The sequence below is a fragment of the Schistocerca piceifrons genome, chromosome 11 (genome assembly GCF_021461385.2).
Source record: "Schistocerca piceifrons isolate TAMUIC-IGC-003096 chromosome 11, iqSchPice1.1, whole genome shotgun sequence".
In the NCBI taxonomy this organism is placed as follows: domain Eukaryota; kingdom Metazoa; phylum Arthropoda; class Insecta; order Orthoptera; family Acrididae; genus Schistocerca; species Schistocerca piceifrons.
Genome location: NC_060148.1, coordinates 27061839 through 27081878, shown reverse-complemented (window position 1 = coordinate 27081878; position 20040 = coordinate 27061839). Strand labels below are relative to the sequence as shown.

Here is a 20040-nt window from a genome sequence, read left to right as displayed (position 1 = left end):
TGCCCACCCCTGCTCTACAGTCATAATTATCTTTTCCTCTCAAATCTGTCCCCTGACCCATTTTCTCCTCTCCCAAACATTCCAAATTCATGTTCCCAATGCTTACTGCATTACAAGTTTATATCTGACTGCCATTAGTCAGAACAGGTAATGCATTCCAATTGTAGATGTTTCTTTCTGGACACACAAAAATCTTAGATCAAGGAGAAAAAAAATGTTTGCTGATGGCATTATAATACTGTCACAGATGGCAAAGGCTTCTAAAGATCAACCAAATGGAACAGATCATACCTTGAAAAGGGGTTATAAGATGAATGTCAACGAAAGGAAAAGGAGGGTAATGAAGTTATTTGAATTAAATCAGGTGACATTGAGGAAATTGTATTAAAGAATGAGAAACTAAAGTCCGTCAATAAGTTTTGTTATTTGGCCAGCAAAATTCCTGATGATGCCCAAAGTAGAGAGGATGTAACGAGAGAGAGAGAGAGAGAGAGAGAGAGAGAGAGAGAGAGAGAGAGAGAGAGAGCTCTTTTAACATCAAATACAAATTTCATTGTCAGGAAGTCTTTTATAAAGGGATTTCACAAGAGTGTAGCCTTGTGTGAAAGTTAAATTTGTATGATAAACACTCTAGGCAAGAGAATAAAAGTGTATGAAATGTAGTGGTACAGAAGAATGCTGAAGATTAGATAGATAAAAGAGGATGAGAGAAAGAAGGGACTGGATGATAGGATACGTTCTGAAGCAATAAGGAACAGTCTATTTACTAACAGAAGAAAGCATTGTGGGGGGGGGGGGGGGGGGGGGGAGAGGAGGAACACAGTAGAAGGAGACGGAGAGAGGAATACAATAAGCACGCTCAAATGGTTGGAAGTTGTGGTAATTGTGCAGAGATGAAAAGAGGCTTGCACAGATAGAGCAGTGTGGAGAGCTGCACTAATACAGTCTTCGGAAGGAAGGAAAATCAGTGTTTGATGTCTCACACACAATGAGGTTATTAGAGACAGAGCACCTGAGCATAAGGAAGGATGGGGAAGGAAATCAGAAGCACCTTTCAAAGGAATCATCCCAGCATTTGCCTAGAACAATTTAGGTAAATCACAAAAAACCTAAATCATAGAGGCCGGACACCGATTTCGCGTGTCATCCTTCTGCTTGTGAGTCTGACCATACTAAGTTCTTGTAACTGATGTGTAAGATTTTTTTTCCTGACCAGCATGTTGAGCATGATGATTAATGATACTTGAAACTGTACTTATCAACTTGAAATTAACAGCAGCAGTTGCAATTTTATTTTTTAACATCAAAACCAGCTTCACCCACCAGAACTATTTTCAACTGGTTATCTGAATAAAGATACATAACAACATTAAAAAGCAAGGCACAAATGGATTAAATTACATAAAAAAGAGAAAGTGACAACAAACATCATTAAGACAATACAGCACAGTATGAAATACATTATGTAAAATACACTGAAGAGCCAAAAAAACTGTTACACAAGCCTAATATCGTGTAGGACCCCTGGGAGCATGCAGAAGTGCCAAAATACGATGCGGCATGGACTTGACTAATGTCTGAAGTAGTGTTGGAGGGAACTGACACCATGAATCCTCCAGTGCTGTCCATAAATCCTTAGGAGTATGAGAGGGTGGAGATCTTTTCTGAACAGCATGTTGCAAGGCATCCCAATTATGTTTAATAATGTTCATGTCTGGGGAGTTTGGCATCCAGTGGAGGTGTTTAAACTCAGAAGTGTGTTCCTGGAGTCACTCTGTAGCAATTCTGGATGTGTGGGGTCTCACACACTGTCCTGCTGGAGGTGGCCATGTCTGTCAGCATGCACACTGGACATGAATGGATGCACATGATCAGACAGGATGCTTTACATTCGTGATCTCCTCGGGAAGTATAAGTAGGGGGAAGCAATATATTCGATACCTCATCCAGAAACGCACCCTCTCGAAACCTGGCGAGCAAGCTACACCGCGATGCAGAGCGCCTCTCTTGCAGAGTCTGCCACTTGAGTTTATTAAACATCTCCGTAACGCTATCACGGTTACCAAATAACCCAGTGACGAAACGCGCCGCTCTTCTTTGGATCTTCTCTATCTCCTCCGTCAACCCGACCTGGTACGGATCCCACACTGATGAGCAATACTCAAGTATAGGTCGAACGAGTGTTTTGTAAGCCACCTCCTTTGTTGATGGACTACATTTTCTAAGCACTCTCCCAATGAATCTCAACCTGGTACCCGCCTTACCAACAATTAGTTTTATATGATCATTCCACTTCAAATCGTTCCGTACGCATACTCCCAGATATTTTACAGAAGTAACTGCTACCAGTGCTTGTTCCGCTATCATATAATCATACAATAAAGGATCCTTCTTTCTATGTATTCGCAATACATTACATTTGTCTATGTTAAGGGTCAGTTGCCACTCCCTGCACCAAGTGCCTATCCGCTGCAGATCTTCCTGCATTTCGCTACAATTTTCTAACGCAGCAACTTCTCTGTATACTACAGCATCATCCGCGAAAAGCCGCATGGAACTTCCGACACTATCTACTAGGTCATTTATATATATTGTGAAAAGCAATGGTCCCATAACACTCCCCTGTGGCACGCCAGAGGTTACTTTAACGTCTGTAGACGTCTCTCCATTGATAACAACATGCTGTGTTCTGTTTGCTAAAAACTCTTCAATCCAGCCACACAGCTGGTCTGATATTCCGTAGGCTCTTACTTTGTTTATCAGGCGACAGTGCGGAACTGTATCGAACGCCTTCCGGAAGTCAAGAAAAATAGCATCTACCTGGGAGCCTGTATCTAATATTTTCTGGGTCTCATGAACAAATAAGGCGAGTTGGGTCTCACACGATCGCTGTTTCCGGAATCCATGTTGATTCCTACATAGTAGATTCTGGGTTTCCAGAAATGACATGATACGCGAGCAAAAAACATGTTCTAAAATTCTACAACAGATCGACGTAAGAGATATAGGTCTATAGTTTTGTGCATCTGCTCGACGACCCTTCTTGAAGACTGGGACTATCTGTGCTCTTTTCCAATCATTTGGAACCCTCCGTTCCTCGAGAGACTTGCGGTACACGGCTGTTAGAAGGGGGGCAAGTTCTTTCGCGTACTCTGTGTAGAATCGAATTGGTATCCCGTCAGGTCCAGTGGACTTTCCTCTATTGAGTGATTCCAGTTGCTTTTCTATTCCTTGGACACTTATTTCGATGTCAGCCATTTTTTCGTTTGTGCGAGGATTTAAAGAAGGAACTGCAGTGCGGTCTTCCTCTGTGAAACAGCTTTGGAAAAAGGTGTTTAGTATTTCAGCTTTACGCGTGTCATCCTCTGTTTCAATGCCATCATCATCCCGTAGTGTCTGGATATGCTGTTTCGAGCCACTTACTGATTTAACGTAAGACCAGAACTTCCTAGGATTTTCTGTCAAGTCGGTACATAGAATTTTACTTTCGAATTCAATGAACGCTTCACGCATAGCCCTCCTTACGCTAACTTTGACATCGTTTAGCTTCTGTTTGTCTGAGAGGTTTTGGCTGCGTTTAAACTTGGAGTGGAGCTCCCTTTGCTTTCGCAGTAGTTTCCTAACTTTGTTGTTGTACCACGGTGGGTTTTTCCCGTCCCTCACAGTTTTACTCGGCACGTACCTGTCTAAAACGCATTTTACGATTGCCTTGAACTTTTTCCATAAACACTCAACATTGTCAGTGTCGGAACAGAAATTTTCGTTTTGATCTGTTAGGTAGTCTGAAATCTGCCTTCTATTACTCTTGCTAAACAGATAAACCTTCCTCCCTTTTTTTATATTCCTATTAACTTCCATATTCAGGGATGCTGCAACGGCCTTATGATCACTGATTCCCTGTTCTGTACATACAGATTCGAAAAGTTCGGGTCTGTTTGTTATCAGTAGGTCCAATATGTTATCTCCACGAGTCGGTTCTCTGTTTAATTGCTCGAGGTAATTTTCGGATAGTGCACTCAGTATAATGTCACTCGATGCTCTGTCCCTACCACCCGTCCTAAACATCTGAGTGTCCCAGTCTATATCTGGTAAATTGAAATCTCCACCTAAGACTATAACATGCTGAGAAAATTTATGTGAAATGTATTCCAAATTTTCTCTCAGTTGTTCTGCTACTAATGCTGCTGAGTCGGGAGGTCGGTAAAAGGAGCCAACTATTAACCTAGTTCGGTTGTTTAGTGTAACCTCCACCCATAATAATTCACAGGAACTATCCACTTCTACTTCACTACATGATAAACTACTACTAACAGCGATGAACACTCCACCACCGGTTACATGCAATCTATCCTTTCTAAACACCGTCTGTACCTTTGTAAAAATTTCGGCAGAATTTATCTCTGGCTTAAGCCAGCTTTCTGTACCTATAACGATTTCAGCTTCGGTGCTTTCTATCAGCGCTTGAAGTTCCGGTACTTTACCAACGCAGCTTCGACAGTTGACAATTACAATACCGATTGCTGCTTGGTCCCCGCATGTCCTGACTTTGCCCCGCACCCGTTGAGGCTGTTGCCCTTTCTGTACTTGCCCAAGGCCATCTAACCTAAAAAACCGCCCAGCCCACGCCACACAACCCCTGCTACCCGTGTAGCCGCTTGTTGCGTGTAGTGGACTCCTGACCTATCCAGCGGAACCCGAAACCCCACCACCCTATGGCGCAAGTCGAGGAATCTGCAGCCCACACGGTCGCAGAACCATCTCAGCCTCTGATTCAGACCCTCCACTCGGCTCTGTACCAAAGGTCCGCAGTCAGTCCTGTCGACGATGCTGCAGATGGTGAGCTCTGCTTTCATCCCGCTAGCGAGACTGGCAGTCTTCACCAAATCAGATAGCCGCCGGAAGCCAGAGAGGATTTCCTCCGATCCATAGCAACACACATCATTGGTGCCGACATGAGCGACCACCTGCAGATGGGTGCACCCTGTACCCTTCATGGCATCCGGAAGGACCCTTTCCACATCTGGAATGACTCCCCCCGGTATGCACACGGAGTGCACATTGGTTTTCTTACCCTCTCTTGCTGCCATTTCCCTAAGGGGCCCCATTACGCGCCTGACGTTGGAGCTCCCAACTACCAGTAAGCCCACCCTCTGCGACTGCCCGGATCTTGCAGACTGAGGGGCAACCTCTGGAACAGGACAAGCAGCCATGTCAGGCCGAAGATCAGTATCAGCCTGAGACAGAGCCTGAAACCGGTTCGTCAGACAAACTGGAGAGGCTTTCCGTTCAGCCCTCCGGAATGTCTTTCGCCCCCTGCCACACCTTGAAACGACCTCCCACTCTACCACAGGTGAGGGATCAGCCTCAATGCGGGCAGTATCCCGGGCAACCACAGTCGTAGTCCGATCAGGGGATGCGTGGGACGAGCTGGCCGTCCCCGACAAACCCCCATCCCGACCCCCACAGTGATGCCCATTGGCAACAGCCTCAAGCTGTGTGACCGAAGCCAACACTGCCTGAAGCTGGGAGCGAAGGGATGCCAACTCAGCCTGCATCCGAACACAGCAGTTGCAGTCCCTATCCATGCTAAAAACTGTTTTGCTAAGAACGTCTGAACTAATCTACAGAGAGCGCAAACAAATCGACAAAATTTAAACGGTTATTAAAATACAAGATTGCCTAGTAAATGCAGTAATGCTGCTACTTGCGCACTGCTGACACTGCTCGGCGGCGGAAGGAGACTAAGCGAAATTACACTATTCAGGTACTAAAACACGATGCTACACTCTCAAATACTATAATACGCCCGAAATTTATGAATTAAACAATGCAAGAACCAAAAACACGCAAAGAAATTAAGAATTAAACTATGTAACAAATGAGTGAGCTAGGAGTATACGACTTGCTGCTCAGCTGCTTATCCAACGGCGGCAGGGAGCACACTGACTGCGACCAACCGACACTGGCCGTTCAAAACAAAACAGTAGACAAACGACTACGCGAATTTACACTATTCAGGTACTAAAACGCGATGCTACAACTCTCAAATACTATAATACGCTCGAAATTTATGAATTAAACAATGCAAGTACCAAAAACACGCAAAGAAATTAAGAATTAAACTATGTAACAAATGAGTGAGCTAGGAGTATACGACTTGCTGCTCAGCTGCTTATCCAACGGCGGCAGGGAGCATGTACATGTACATGTCACCTGTTAGAGTCATATCTAGACATATCAGGGGACCCATATTACTCCAACTGCACCCGCCTAACACCATTATAGAGCCTCCACCAGCTTGAACAGAACTCTGCTGACGCACAGGGTCCATGGATTCATGAGGTTGTCTCCATCACTGCATACATCCATCAGCTCAATACAATTTGAGATGAGACTTGTCCGAACCAGGCAACATGTTTCAAGTCATCAACAGTCCAATAGGGTACAAAAGTGGGTCTTCGGCTCTGAAAGCCCATATTGATGATGTTTCGTTGAATGGTTCGCACACTGACACTTGTTGATGGCCCAGCATTGCAATTGTAGCAATTTGCGGAAGGGTTACACTTCTGTCTCTTTGAACGAGTCTCTTCAGTTGTCGTTGGTCCCATTCTTGCAGGATCTTTTTCTGGCCACAGAAAGGTCAGAGATTTGATGTTTTACCGGCTTCCTGATATTCAAGGTACATTCATGAAATGGTCATATGGGAAAATCCTCACTTCATCGCTACCTTGGGTATGCTGTGTCCCATCACTCATGCTCCGACTATAACACCACATTCAGACTCACTCAAATCTTGATAACCTGCCATTGTAGCAGCAGTAACCGATCTAACAATTGTGCCAGACACTTGTTGTCTTGTATATGCATAGCCAACCGCAGTGCTGTATTCTGCTTATTTACATATCTCTGTATTCAAATACACATGCCTATACCAGTTTCTTTGGCACTTCGGTGTAAATAACATTGTATAACAACTTGTCCAAATTTTAACAAGAAAACATAAATAATGAACAAACTTATGAGCCTAGTGTTATGGAAGTACACAGATACAGACTGGTGAGAATGCGAAGACGCAATGCTTAAATAGGGGAGGCACACCAAACGACAACAAAATGCAGCATTACATAGTTCAGAAAATATTTATAGAGACACATATGATGGAACAGCATAAAAAGAAATAATATGAAAAAAGTAAAGACAAGAGATTATGCTCAGAGAACCTTGATGGAATAAGTGTCAAGGCTGGAAAGCCAGCGTTGGTGAACAGGCACTATCAGGAAATTTAACTCTGTACACAAACAAGATATTTACACAACGTGAAGTCTGAAGTACTGAGCATGAGCTGCTGTTTACAGTAAGTGAGGTACACATACGGTGTAACAATAAGTGATAGTGCTAGGTTCATATATGTTTGAACATATTGAACTCATTATGAAAGGCATCACGAAAAACAATTTTTTAGAGTATTTCTGTTCTTTAATAATTTTGTTCTTATCGTAGTGCACATGCTTACAATATTGTATTTCTTACAGAAAGTGCGTAGGGGAGTTCTGTTCCACTTTATGCAAAATTGTAATGTTATTTTCAATATTAGTAACATTATGTGATTGGGTGGGAAGCAAACGTGGATTTATCTTCTACATTTTTTTCTCCCTGTTTGTATACATTCGTTGTATATGGTTCTGAAATGTCTGCACGTTTGGCCAATATAAAAAGCTTTGCGGTCAGTGTACTGGATTTTACATTACCTGTAACTGCAAAATCGTTATTGTTAGTTTTAATATTATGTACAAGCAACTGACTTAGTGTGTTAATGGCCTTGAAAGAAGTTCTAACATTAAACCTATAGAGCAACGCATTAACATTACATGTAGCATTGCCATAGAAGGGAAAGAAGAGAAACCATGAAATTTTTAGCTTTGGATACAATTTTCTCTAAGACTAATATACCTATGTCAATAAAACTTGGTACAGAGATTAACTAAACAACTTTCATTAAAATGTACCATAATTATGGCAATCAAATAAAAGGTTTAAAAAACACTTAGATATTATTTTTTTTAAATCCCAATGTTTTACGTCAACTACCGTTTGGGAATTTCTATTGTGATAACAATACTATTGTCTCATAAGATATACACTTCGAAGAAAATTTGACAACTTACGCATGTTTCAAATCTGGATGATTTGAAAAAATAGTTTTTGACACTAGTATGGTCAACCATAGGACATTCGCTCATGACCGGGTCCCCTTAACAGACATATTAAATTTTTCTCTTGTAAATGGAAACAAAGCATAATCCAAGATATCCCTAAGATAGAAAATCCACAATCACCTTGTAATGACTGACCAATCAGCATGTTACCTCCTGTTTCCAAAGCCCTGGAATATATTGTTCATGACCATATTACTGAACACTTGTGAGAATTTTGAGCTGGCGCCAATGTTATTTTGTTCATGTATCATTGAGATCGATTGTGGTCGAGCTAAGCTATCTTTGCTTTTCGTGTGTCTTATCTTCCGGGTTAGTGGGTGAAGTGATTTGGTTGTTAGCCTTCGAGGGGTAACCCTCAAGATCTCATGACATTCGCTGGGAGACGAGTGTCAGCGGCTGCCTAACGAGCACGATGACCGTTACATGTTGCGGTGTGAAATAGGTCGGGTGTTTTGGCGACATGGGCAGCTTGGAGATACAAGTTCTGTGACTTCGCTGGGAACTAAATTTAAAGTGAAGCTGTGGAACCTGCTCCTTCGTATTGTGTATGTGATATGAAGTAAGTGGTCGTAATTGTGTTTTGTTGACTGACACTCTGAGGCATTTAAATTTTATTATTATTATGAGACTTTCATAGTCGAACTTTAGGATGGTGTGGAAGAGATCAGTTGGCCTAGTTAAATGGTGGCTGTTATTTGAAAGTTTACTCAGAAGTTTCACTAGTGGTCTGTGTTTCTTGTAATCAAACGATTTTATGTTGGCGTTTTCAAAGCCTGCACTCTATTAATACAATTGTCCATGAGTAAAATGCTTAAGGTCAAAGTTGCAAATTTGTCAGTAGTGTAACGTGTTCCTTTACATGCTTACCCATAAATCAAATCAAAGGTTCTGCCGAGTGTTTCTATGTTTCAGAGTTATTGGAATGTCTTTGTGATTCGTGCAAAAACTTTTGACTGTGCCAGTGCCCTTTGGAGAGCGGGGGAGGGGGGGGGGGGGGGGGTGAAATGTCATCCGAGGTCTAGGCCTGGCAGTGTTTAAGAACCTGGCCACTACCGGGAGTCGTTCACATACCTCCTTCCAAAATTTAGTATTTATCTTCCTTCTGCCAAGGCAGGTTAAGCTGGTAGATGTACAAACATATATTGTATGTAACCTGTTCTTATACGAACCTGTTTCCTTAAATATTAGCAACTGGCTAAACTTTAAATTGCATAGCATCTGCTGAGTTCCTTCGCAGCTCTTTCTAGTAGTCTTTTATTAACACGTCTGAGTGCCTGAACATTTATTTTTAAAGATCAGTGTTTCTGCTGTAGTTTGTTATGTAAGTGGTTCTCTACCATGTTATGTAATTGGATCTCAGCTTGGCACTATTGTTGATGTGTCATTAAGTCACCCTTTATCGGTAACTGTTTTCATTATATGTATTTTGAGGGAAATCCTATTTGGGAGTTTGCATTTCTGAAGTTTGTCAGTAATTCTGTTTTCTTAATAAGGGAAAATAAAGCGAGGGGTATTAGTGCCCGGAAACGTTAAGTTTGTAATTGATCTCCTAACAAGTGTTTCTTTAACAGATTGAAATAGTAAGTTTATAAGGGTATTTTAGTGAAGAATGTTAAGTGAGGCCATCTTAATGTAATAACTGGTTTTAAGGAGTTTGATGAAGTGACTATGTGAAGTAATTGATAATTGCTATGCTTAAGGTTTCTATAAATGCCTGGCAAATTAAGATTTAATAACTTTCTCTTAAGGGACTGTTTATTTGAGTACTGAGTACGTTGGATTTCTACTAGTGGCTCGTCCACAATTTGTAATTGTCAAATTCCTTAAAAGGCGTAATGTCAATAAATTGTCTTAGTTATAAATTGTGACTACCAACCATGATTCCATCCCACTTCCTCTTTTATGGTATCTAAGATATGGTGGGTAAGTGTGGTACGAATAAGGAAACACGTACCAAATTCATTTATTTGACAAATATCAGTCCAGCTTTCATAAACACAGTAGCACAAATACTGTACTAATTAAGGTCACTGATGACCTGAAATATGCCTTGGAAAACAGAGAGGTCATAATACTGACACTATTAGTCTTCAGCAAAGCCTTTGACTCTGTCAGCTTTCAGATACTGCTCAGAAAAATGTGCCAGCTAAATTATTCAAATAGTGCACTGAAGTGGACTGAAAGTTACTTGAAAAACAAACAGCAAGGTGTTGTCTATGGGAATGAAAAATTGTCCTACAAAAATATTCTGTCAGGAGCACCACAACAAACAGGCTTGGACCCACTTTTGTCTTCCTTGTAGGTCAGTTATATTTCATCCATTTTGTCCTGTAAATATCATACCTGTACCAATGACTTCCAGCTCTACTTAATGATGATGATGATGATGATGATGTCTGGTATGTGGGGCGCTCAACAGCGTGGTCATCAGCACCCATACAAAATCCCAACCTTTGCTCAGCCCAATCTCGCCACTTTCAGGAATGATGATGAAATGATGAGGACAGCACAAACACCCAGTCATCCTGAGACAGGTGAAAATCCCTGACCCCGCCGGGAATCGAACCCGGGACCCCGTGCTCAGGAAGTGTGAACGCGACCGAGGGACCACAAGCTGCAGACAGCTCTACTTCAGTCCGAGACCTGAAGATCTACAAGGTGTGATCAAAAAGTAACCAGAATTTTTAATTTTGCAAGCTTTAAACATCCAACTTCCAATTTTTTTTCTTTTATCTTGCTGTTATACTTGTTTCTGTTATATGTTTGCATTTTGAGCTATTTTGAATATTTAATCAGTTGTTGATAGTCAAGCTATGTGTGTTGTTGAATGTTCGGTGAATTTTTACTTTCAATAAAGATTGCACAAAGAATTCACATTAGATTTGCTTGAAAAATGGAATAAAGTGTAGCAACACATTTGATTTGTTGACTGTGGCTTTTGGTGAGTCCACTACAGGACAAATGTTTACGAGTTGTATTAATGTTTCAAACAGGACTGAGAAGACGGTGAAGATAACAACCGCCCTGACATCCTAGCACATCAGTTACTGATGACAATGTGGAAGAAATAAAGAAAATGGTTCTGGAAAATCACCAAATCGCCATCAGAGAGGTTGCTGATGGTGTTGGCATATCCTTTGGCTCACAACGAGCATTTTTTTTTAACGTTTTGGGTATGAAATATGTAGAACCAAAGTTTGTCCGATATTGTTGAATTCTGACCAAAAGTGTCATCGTGCAGTCACTGCTTATGAATTGCTGAATGAAGCTAACAAACTTCTAAAGGAGGTTATCAAAGTTGACGAAGCATGGATAGACAGGTATGACATTGAAACCAAGGCCCAATTGCCCCAATGGAAATTGCCTGATGAGTCAAAACTGAAAAAATTGATTAGTCTGATCATATGCAAAACCTGTTCTCACTTTCTCTTCAATTACAATGGGACAGTAGGTCGGGGAAGAATGCCAGTGTGCACTCGGTGTGCTTGCCGGGGGGTCTCGTCCGTAATGTGGAGGAGGCCCTTCCGGCAGCTATTGAACGCACTGGGTGTGACCGGCTGCAGATAGTAGCACATGTCGGAACGAATGACGCCTGCCGCTTGGGTTCTGAGGCCATCCTTGGTTCCTTCCGGCGGCTGGCTGATTTGGTGAAGACAACCAGCATCGCACGCGGAGTGCAAGCTGAGCTTAATATCTGCAGCATAGTGCCCAGAGTCGATCGCGGTCCTCTGGTTTGGAGCCGTGTGGAGGGTCTAAACCAGAGGCTCAGACGACTCTGCGACTATAATGGTTGCAAATTCATCGACCTCCGTTATTGGGTGGAGAACTGTAGGGCCCCCCTAGACAGGTCAGGCGTGCACTACACACCGGAAGCAGCTACTAGGGTAGCAGAGTACGTGTGGCGTGCACACGGGGGTTTTTTAGGTTAGAGGGACCCCCCCTTGGGCGAAACGATAAAATACCTGACGGCTTACCAGAGAGGACATTATCATCGTTGATAAAGAACGTCCGTCCTCAGAGACCAAAAACAGGAAAAGTTAACGTAATATTGGTAAACTGCAGGAGTATCCAGGGCAAGGTTCCTGAATTAGTATCTCTTATTGAAGGAAATAGTGCGCATATAGTATTAGGAACGGAAAGTTGGTTAAAACCGGAAGTGAACAGTAACGAAATCCTAGACACAGAATGGAATATATACCGCAAGGATAGGACAAACGCCAATGGTGGAGGAGTATTTATAGCAGTAAAGAATTCAATAATATCCAGTGAAGTTATTAGCGAATGCGAATGTGAAATAATCTGGGTTAAGTTAAGTATCAAAGGTGGGTCAGATATGATAGTCGGATGCTTCTATAGACCACCTGCATCAGCAACCGTAGTAGTTGAGCGCCTCAGAGAGAACCTGCAGAACGTCGTGAAGAAGTTTCGTGATCATACTATTGTAATAGGGGGAGACTTCAATCTACCAGGTATAGAATGGGATAGTCACACAATCAGAACTGGAGCCAGGGACAGAGACTCTTGTGACATTATCCTGACTGCCTTGTCCGAGAATTACTTCGAGCAGATAGTTAGAGAACCAACTCGTGAAGCTAACGTTTTAGACCTCATAGCAACAAATAGACCGGAACTTTTCGACTCCGTGAATGTAGAAGAGGGTATCAGTGATCATAAGTCAGTGGTTGCATCAATGACTACAAGTGTAATAAGAAATGCCAAGAAAGGAAGGAAAATATATTTGCTTAACAAGAGTGATAGGGCACAAATCGCAGAATATCTGAGTGACCACCATCAAACGTTCATTTCTGAGGAAGAGGATGTGGAACAAAAATGGAAAAAATTCAGGAACATCGTCCAGTACGCCTTAGATAAGTTCGTACCGACTAAGGTCCAGAGCGAGGGGAAAGATCCACCGTGGTATAACAATCATGTACGAAAGGTACTACGGAAACAAAGAAAGCTTCATCATAGGTTTAAGAGTAGTCGAATCATAGCTGATAAGGAAAAGCTGAACGAAGCGAAAAAGAGCGTAAAGAGAGCAATGAGAGAAGCATTCAACGAATTCGAACATAAAACATTGGCAAACAATCTAAACAAGAACCCTAAAAAGTTTTGGTCATATGTAAAATCGGTAAGCAGATCTAAATCTCCTATTCAGTCACTCGTTGACCACGATGGCACCGAAACAGAGGACGACCGAAGAAAGGCAGAAATACTGAATTCAGTGTTCCGAAACTGTTTCACTGCGGAAAATCGTAACACGGTCCCTGACTTCAGCCGTCGCACGGACGCCAAAATGGAAAATATTGAAATAAACGATATCGGAATTGAAAAACAACTGCTATCACTTAGTAGCGGAAAAGCATCCGGACCAGACGAGATACCCTTAAGATTCTACAGTGATTATGCTAAAGAACTTGCCCCCTTTCTATCAGCAATTTATCGTAGATCGCTGGAAGAACGTAAAGTACCTAGCGACTGGAAGAAAGCGCAGGTCGTTCCCATTTTCAAGAAGGGTCATAAATCAGATGCGAATAATTATAGGCCTATTTCGCTTACGTCAATCTGTTGTAGAATAATGGAACATGTTTTGTGTTCTCGTATTATGACGTTCTTAGATAATACAAATCTCCTTCATCATAACCAACATGGATTCCGCAAACAGAGATCATGTGAAACTCAGCTCGCCCTATTTGCCCAAGAAATTCACAGTGCCGTAGACACTGGCGAGCAGATTGATGCCGTATTCCTGGACTTCGGGAAGGCATTTGATACGGTTCCGCACTTACGTTTAGTGAAAAAAATACGAGCTTACGGAATATCGGACCAGGTTTGTGATTGGATTCAGGATTTCCTAGAAGAAAGAACACAACATGTCATTCTTAACGGTTCAAAATCTGCAGATGTAGAGGTAATTTCGGGAGTACCGCAGGGAAGCGTGATAGGACCCTTATTGTTTACAATATACATAAATGACTTAGTTGACAACATCGGTAGCTCCGTGAGGCTATTTGCAGATGACACGGTTGTCTACAAGAAAGTAGCAACATCAGAAGACTCGTACGTACTCCAGGAGGACCTGCAGAGGATTAATGCATGGTGCGACAGCTGGCAGCTTTCCCTAAACGTAGATAAATGTAATATAATGCGCATACATAGGGGCAGAAATCCATTCCAGTACGATTATGCCATAGGTGGTAAATCATTGGAAGCGGTAACGACCGTAAAATACTTAGGAGTTACTATCCGGAGCGATCTGAAGTGGAACGATCACATAAAACAAATAGTGGGAAAAGCAGGCGCCAGGTTGAGATTCATAGGAAGAATTCTAAGAAAATGTGACTCATCGACGAAAGAAGTAGCTTACAAAACGCTTGTTCGTCCGATTCTTGAGTATTGCTCATCAGTATGGGACCCTTACCAGGTTGGATTAATAGAAGAGATAGACATGATCCAGCGAAAAGCAGCGCGATTCGTCATGGGGACATTTAGTCAGCGCGAGAGCGTTACGGAGATGCTGAACAAGCTCCAGTGGCGGACACTTCAAGAAAGGCGTTACGCAATACGGAGAGGTTTATTATCGAAATTATGAGAGAGCACATTCCGGGAAGAGATGGGCAACATATTACTACCGCCCACATATATCTCGCGTAATGATCACAACGAAAAGATCCGAGAAATTAGAGCAAATACGGAGACTTACAAGCAGTCGTTCTTCCCACGCACAATTCGTGAATGGAACAGGGAAGGGGGGATCAGATAGTGGTACAATAAGTACCCTCCGCCACACACCGTAAGGTGGCTCGCGGAGTATAGATGTAGATGTAGTGCATCACGAGTTCCTGCCTTATCGTCATTCAGCCAATAAAGAATACTACCTGGAAGTTGCGTGCCATTTGTGAGATGCCGTACAAAGAAAATGACCAGAATTGTGGCAAAAGCGCTTGTGGAAATTGCATCGTGATAACATTCCTACTCAAACCTCAATGCCTCTTCATGATTTTTTGGCAAAAAACAAAACCGTTGCCTCAGCCACTGTATTTGCCAGGTGTGGCCCCCTTTTTAGTCTCGAGGTCGAAGAGAACCGTGAAAGGATGTTGTTTGCCACCACTGATGAAATAAAACCAGAATCACTGAACGAGCTGAAAACACCACAATGAAAAGTTAGTTCCAGAAGTATTTACAAGATTGGAAAAATTGCTGGCACAAGTGTACTATATCTGCGAGGGAGTACTTTGCAGGGGGAAAAGTTGATGGTGATCAATAAATAAAGATTCTCCAAAAAAAAAAAAAAAAAAAAAAAAAAAAAAAAAAAAAAAAAAAAAAAAAAAAAAAAAAAAAACCATTACTTATGATCACTCCTCATAAATGCTGTGATTACCTAGATGAATGATGATGATGATGTGTGTTCAGTAGGGCTTATGCAAAAGAGTTGCAAGTAATCTAAGTAGTTCCCTTATGCAAAAGGGTTGAAGTATTCTTAGTATACACAAGAAATTAATAAGTTCGGAATTCTGCAATCAACTGCTTCCCACTGAATTTGATGGATCCCAATACCACACCACAAAACAGTGACCAAGCTGGGTGTTTAAATTGAGCAGAGAATCATACCGTGTGTCAGAAGACGCCTGCTTGCCTCTATGTTCTCTAAAAGCTTTGTAACATATTTCCACAGGATGTGAAATGCAAACTCGTGTAATCGCTTGTTCTACCAAACCTCCACTACTGTGATGTAATTCAACATGGTACGAGTAATGAGGACATGACACGGTTAGAGTTGTATGCATTACACACGCAACATTCATCGATATAACTGTGTCAGTGCTTCAGACACCCAGTTCGGGTGCTAGCAGCCAGACACGTTACAGAACCACCGCACGGTACATCTACTTCGATGGCTCCTCAATTGTGCCAGCACCTGAGTACCTCAGTGCAGAGATTAAATATCTTTCGTGGTACCGTAATATAAATACTAGGTATCACTTGTCTAGTATACTAGCTGTGCCCATTAATAAAACAAAAACATTTCCAATCTTCTTCACTTTCACTGCTGTTTGCCTCTGGAACAAGCCGCCCTATACTCCTCGCACAATTCAATGCCCTGTGACTTTTTATTAAAAGTTGAAGCACTTCCTTCTGTCATTGTCATAGGGCTTCCCCAGAATTAACATACCGCATTTACTCGAATCTAAGCCACACTTTTTTTCTGGTTTTTGTAATCCAAAAAACCACCTGCGGCTTAGAATCGAGTGCAAAGTAAGCGGAAGTTCTGAAAAATGTTGGTAGGTGCCACCACAACTAACTTCTGCCGTCGAATACATGAGCGCTACACAGGCATGCTTTGCAGGCACAAAGATAAATACTGGCACCAAAACCTCTGCATCGGCAAATAAATTAAAAGAAAAGGTAGAAGAATATAAACATAATGCTGTGTATTCCTTCGTGTTTGCTGCTATCTCATTTAAATCCTGTCTGCCTAATAAACTACGAAACTAGAGTGAGACAACAGCAAACACGGAAGAATATACATATCGTGTCAGTTTATATTCGTATTATTCTTATGCTGAATAGTGAGTCAGAAATGAAGCACGGCAACTGACTATATTTTTATATCTAAGATGACTCTAATTTGTGAGCAGAATGTAATGTACTAAAGAGGCGTCTGCAAAGATTTTCAAACGGAGAAAATTTTTCGTTAAACTCTCGTTCAGAACATTATGTATCATACGCAGTATATTATTTGGTTCTTGTTGATCATTATCAAAGAAAGCAGCAGTGTAAGTAACAACAAATAGTAGTCTCTTGCCTTTGTTTAGCTTATGAGACAATCCTCTCCTTTTTTTTATTGTAAGCAGCGATAGTGCGCACAAAAGCGCGCCACGCCGTGAGCGGCTACAGGTCGTAAACACTCATTATCAGAATGTGACAAACATTGCATGACACAGTACAGTAATGCAGTTTCAGCTTAGAGTGACGTAAACACCTATAACAAAGAGAATGGCACTTATCAGATCAAAGCACAATAAGCAATTGATTCAAACCAGACGAAGCACGTGAAAAAGGAAGGGTACCAGTATAAATATGGACAGAGTACCTGATTCATAGCAATGGCTACTTTGTAAATCTTAACTGTTAAGCTAACGACTCGAACCAAACTACTGTAGCTGTATCTTCATGCATTTGACCTAAATTGTGTCTCATGTTACAATGGACCCACATTGTTTCGATTTGGAGGTGCGGTCTAAGAATTTTCTCTCGTCTTGAATTTCAAGTCTCAAATTCCAGGTGCGGCTTAGATTGCGGAAAATTATTTTTCCTTGATTTCGAGTCTCATTTTTCAGGTGCGGCTTAGATTCGAGTAAATACGGTACATGGTAAACTTTCCCTCCATCAAATAGGAAAGTCAATGCTCCTATCTTTCCCCAGTTATCCTTCTTTCTCTTATCCTGCAACTTGTGAGTCAGGCTACTCCCTCTTCTCTTATAATCTTTAACTATGTTATACCACACTCCTCTTTCCCTCCCTCCTCCGCTTCTTTCTCCATGCTCACTGCTGCCAGCACTCGTTATTAAAAACCTGCTTTACCATAATCACTAATTATAGTTGTATTTATCGTGTACAAATATAAATTGTATGTATTATTTAAATTTTATATGTATCACTGTAATTTCTATTTTCTAAATTTAGTATAACATGCTTCCTGTAATACGATGTAAAATATATAAGAGCGTAAGTCAATTATTATCCACAAAGTAGTTATAAAATTTTATTGTAATCAAATAGGAAACTTACAAGAACATTTTTCAACATAATCTCCTTGCGTTTCAGTGCACTTAGTCCATCGGTGTACAAGCTTCCTGATGCCTGCATAAAAGAAGGTTCTTGGTTGAGCTGCGAGCCAGGAACGCACAGCTTCTTTCACTGCTTTATCCAAGTCAACTTGACGGCCCCCTAATGCCTGTTTGAGTGGACTAGACAAGTGATAGTCAGAAAGGGCAAGATGGGGACTATATAGAGGATGATCCAGTAGTTAAAATTTGAGTTTCCGGAGCATTTCAGCAGTGTGGGCAGCAGTATGCGGACGGGCATTGTCTTGCAACAATGTAACACCTTTTGACAGCAATCCTCAGCGTTTGCTTCAAATTTCAGGCTTTAGTCTGGCAGTAAGCATCTCACTGTATCCCAAAAAACCGTAAGCATCAGTTTTCTGGCGGACAGTTGGGTCTTGAACATTTCCTTGTACAATGAATTTGGATGTTTCCATTCTGCCGTTTACTCTCCAGCTTGAAAATGATGGATCCATGTTTCGTCACCAGTAATGATCCTGTCTAAGTTGTTGTCCCCTTCGTTACCATAGCGATCCAAATGTTTTCTGCAGGTGTCCAAGCGTGTTTGTTTATGCAGCTGTGCAAGTTGTTTTGGGACCCATCTTGCACAAACTTTATGCTGTTCTGGATGATTTTGTAGGCAGGAACATGACTAATTTGCAGACAATGTGCCACTTCGTCAACAGTTAATCTTCTGCCCAAGAGAATCATTTCACGTGAAAGATCAACGGTTTCTTCATTTGTGGTGGTAAACAGTCGTCCGACTACTTCTCCGTGCGTAACACTTGTTCGACCATTTCGGAATTTTTCAATCCATTCGTAGACACTCTGTTGTGGCAAAACACTGTTCCCGTACTGTCTTTGATGAATTTTGGCCCCTGATACGCCTTCTGACCACAAAAAATGGATCACTGAATGTTGCTCTTCTTTGGTGCAAATAGATAGCAGAGCAACCATGATTAACAGCAACACAGCGATAACAAAACTAACCTAGCAGCTTGAAAACTGTAAAGATATAACAACGAATAAACAAAGCATGTGTCATCAACGTAAAACAGCAGCACTACCAAAATAAACAAAAACATAACTAAATTGCAGGTAATAATTGACTTACCCTCGCAGAACACCTGATTAGATGTAAGAGAGGGCCTGATGGCCATGATCTTGCCAGGTTAAGTAAATCAATAAATAAAAAACCAAAAAGTCCTGGAATGTGCTACTTCCCATCTGTTGCCAGATCTGTGTATTTCCAAGTAGTGAGATCCCCTTTTTCAGTACTATAATGGGCAAAATCCATCAAGTGTTTAATGTTGTGGACTGTGTTTCGTGTCTCATCATGTTAACAGCAATTCTTGTCTCGTGTTAATAGCAATTCTAGAGATGATAAAAATGAGTAAATACACAGGAGTGCTTCACATATTTGCATACCACAATTCTGCTTAAGTTAAAATTTATTTGTAATGACATGTGAGGGTGAGTTCAGCATATCGCTTCATGTTGATATTTATTTATACAGTAAAATGGCTGTACATTCACGAGCTTTGTATAGGATGTATGCCTTCAATGGCATGTCAAATACTCAGTTGGTGACACTGAAGACTGGAAAGTTTGGACTTTGCTAGATAGAAGGTGGGTCACCCATTACCACAAGTATTGTAATATCCCCTACATATCCCCCTCAGTGGGAAGAATTGACTGTTTATTATTTTATTATTATTTTTACTTCAATTATTTATTTAGTTATCGTTACGAATTAGGTTCATTCAGTGTGTCACCTGCACAATTTTTATCCAGAGAAATTGTTATCATAGCTTTATCTGGTAAAAAGAATGATAAAAGAATCAGGAAGCCATCTACAACATATTTTAGTATGGGAACAAAATGTAATACTAAAACTATGTTATATTGTCGATACTAGGCAGAAGCACCTGTCCGCTTTAAACTTAAAATAAATATGGACTAATGGTGAGTAATTTAGTCAAGATGACTTTTTCAAA

At 41.3% G+C, this 20040-nt stretch overlaps 1 protein-coding gene across 1 annotated transcript in view; it reads right to left on the bottom strand.

Moving 5' to 3' along the window:
- Nucleotides 1-20040, bottom strand: part of LOC124720040 (sperm-associated antigen 7 homolog) — an 88719-nt gene that overhangs the window by 14642 nt on the left and 54037 nt on the right. The gene's annotated exons all lie outside the window — the stretch shown is intronic.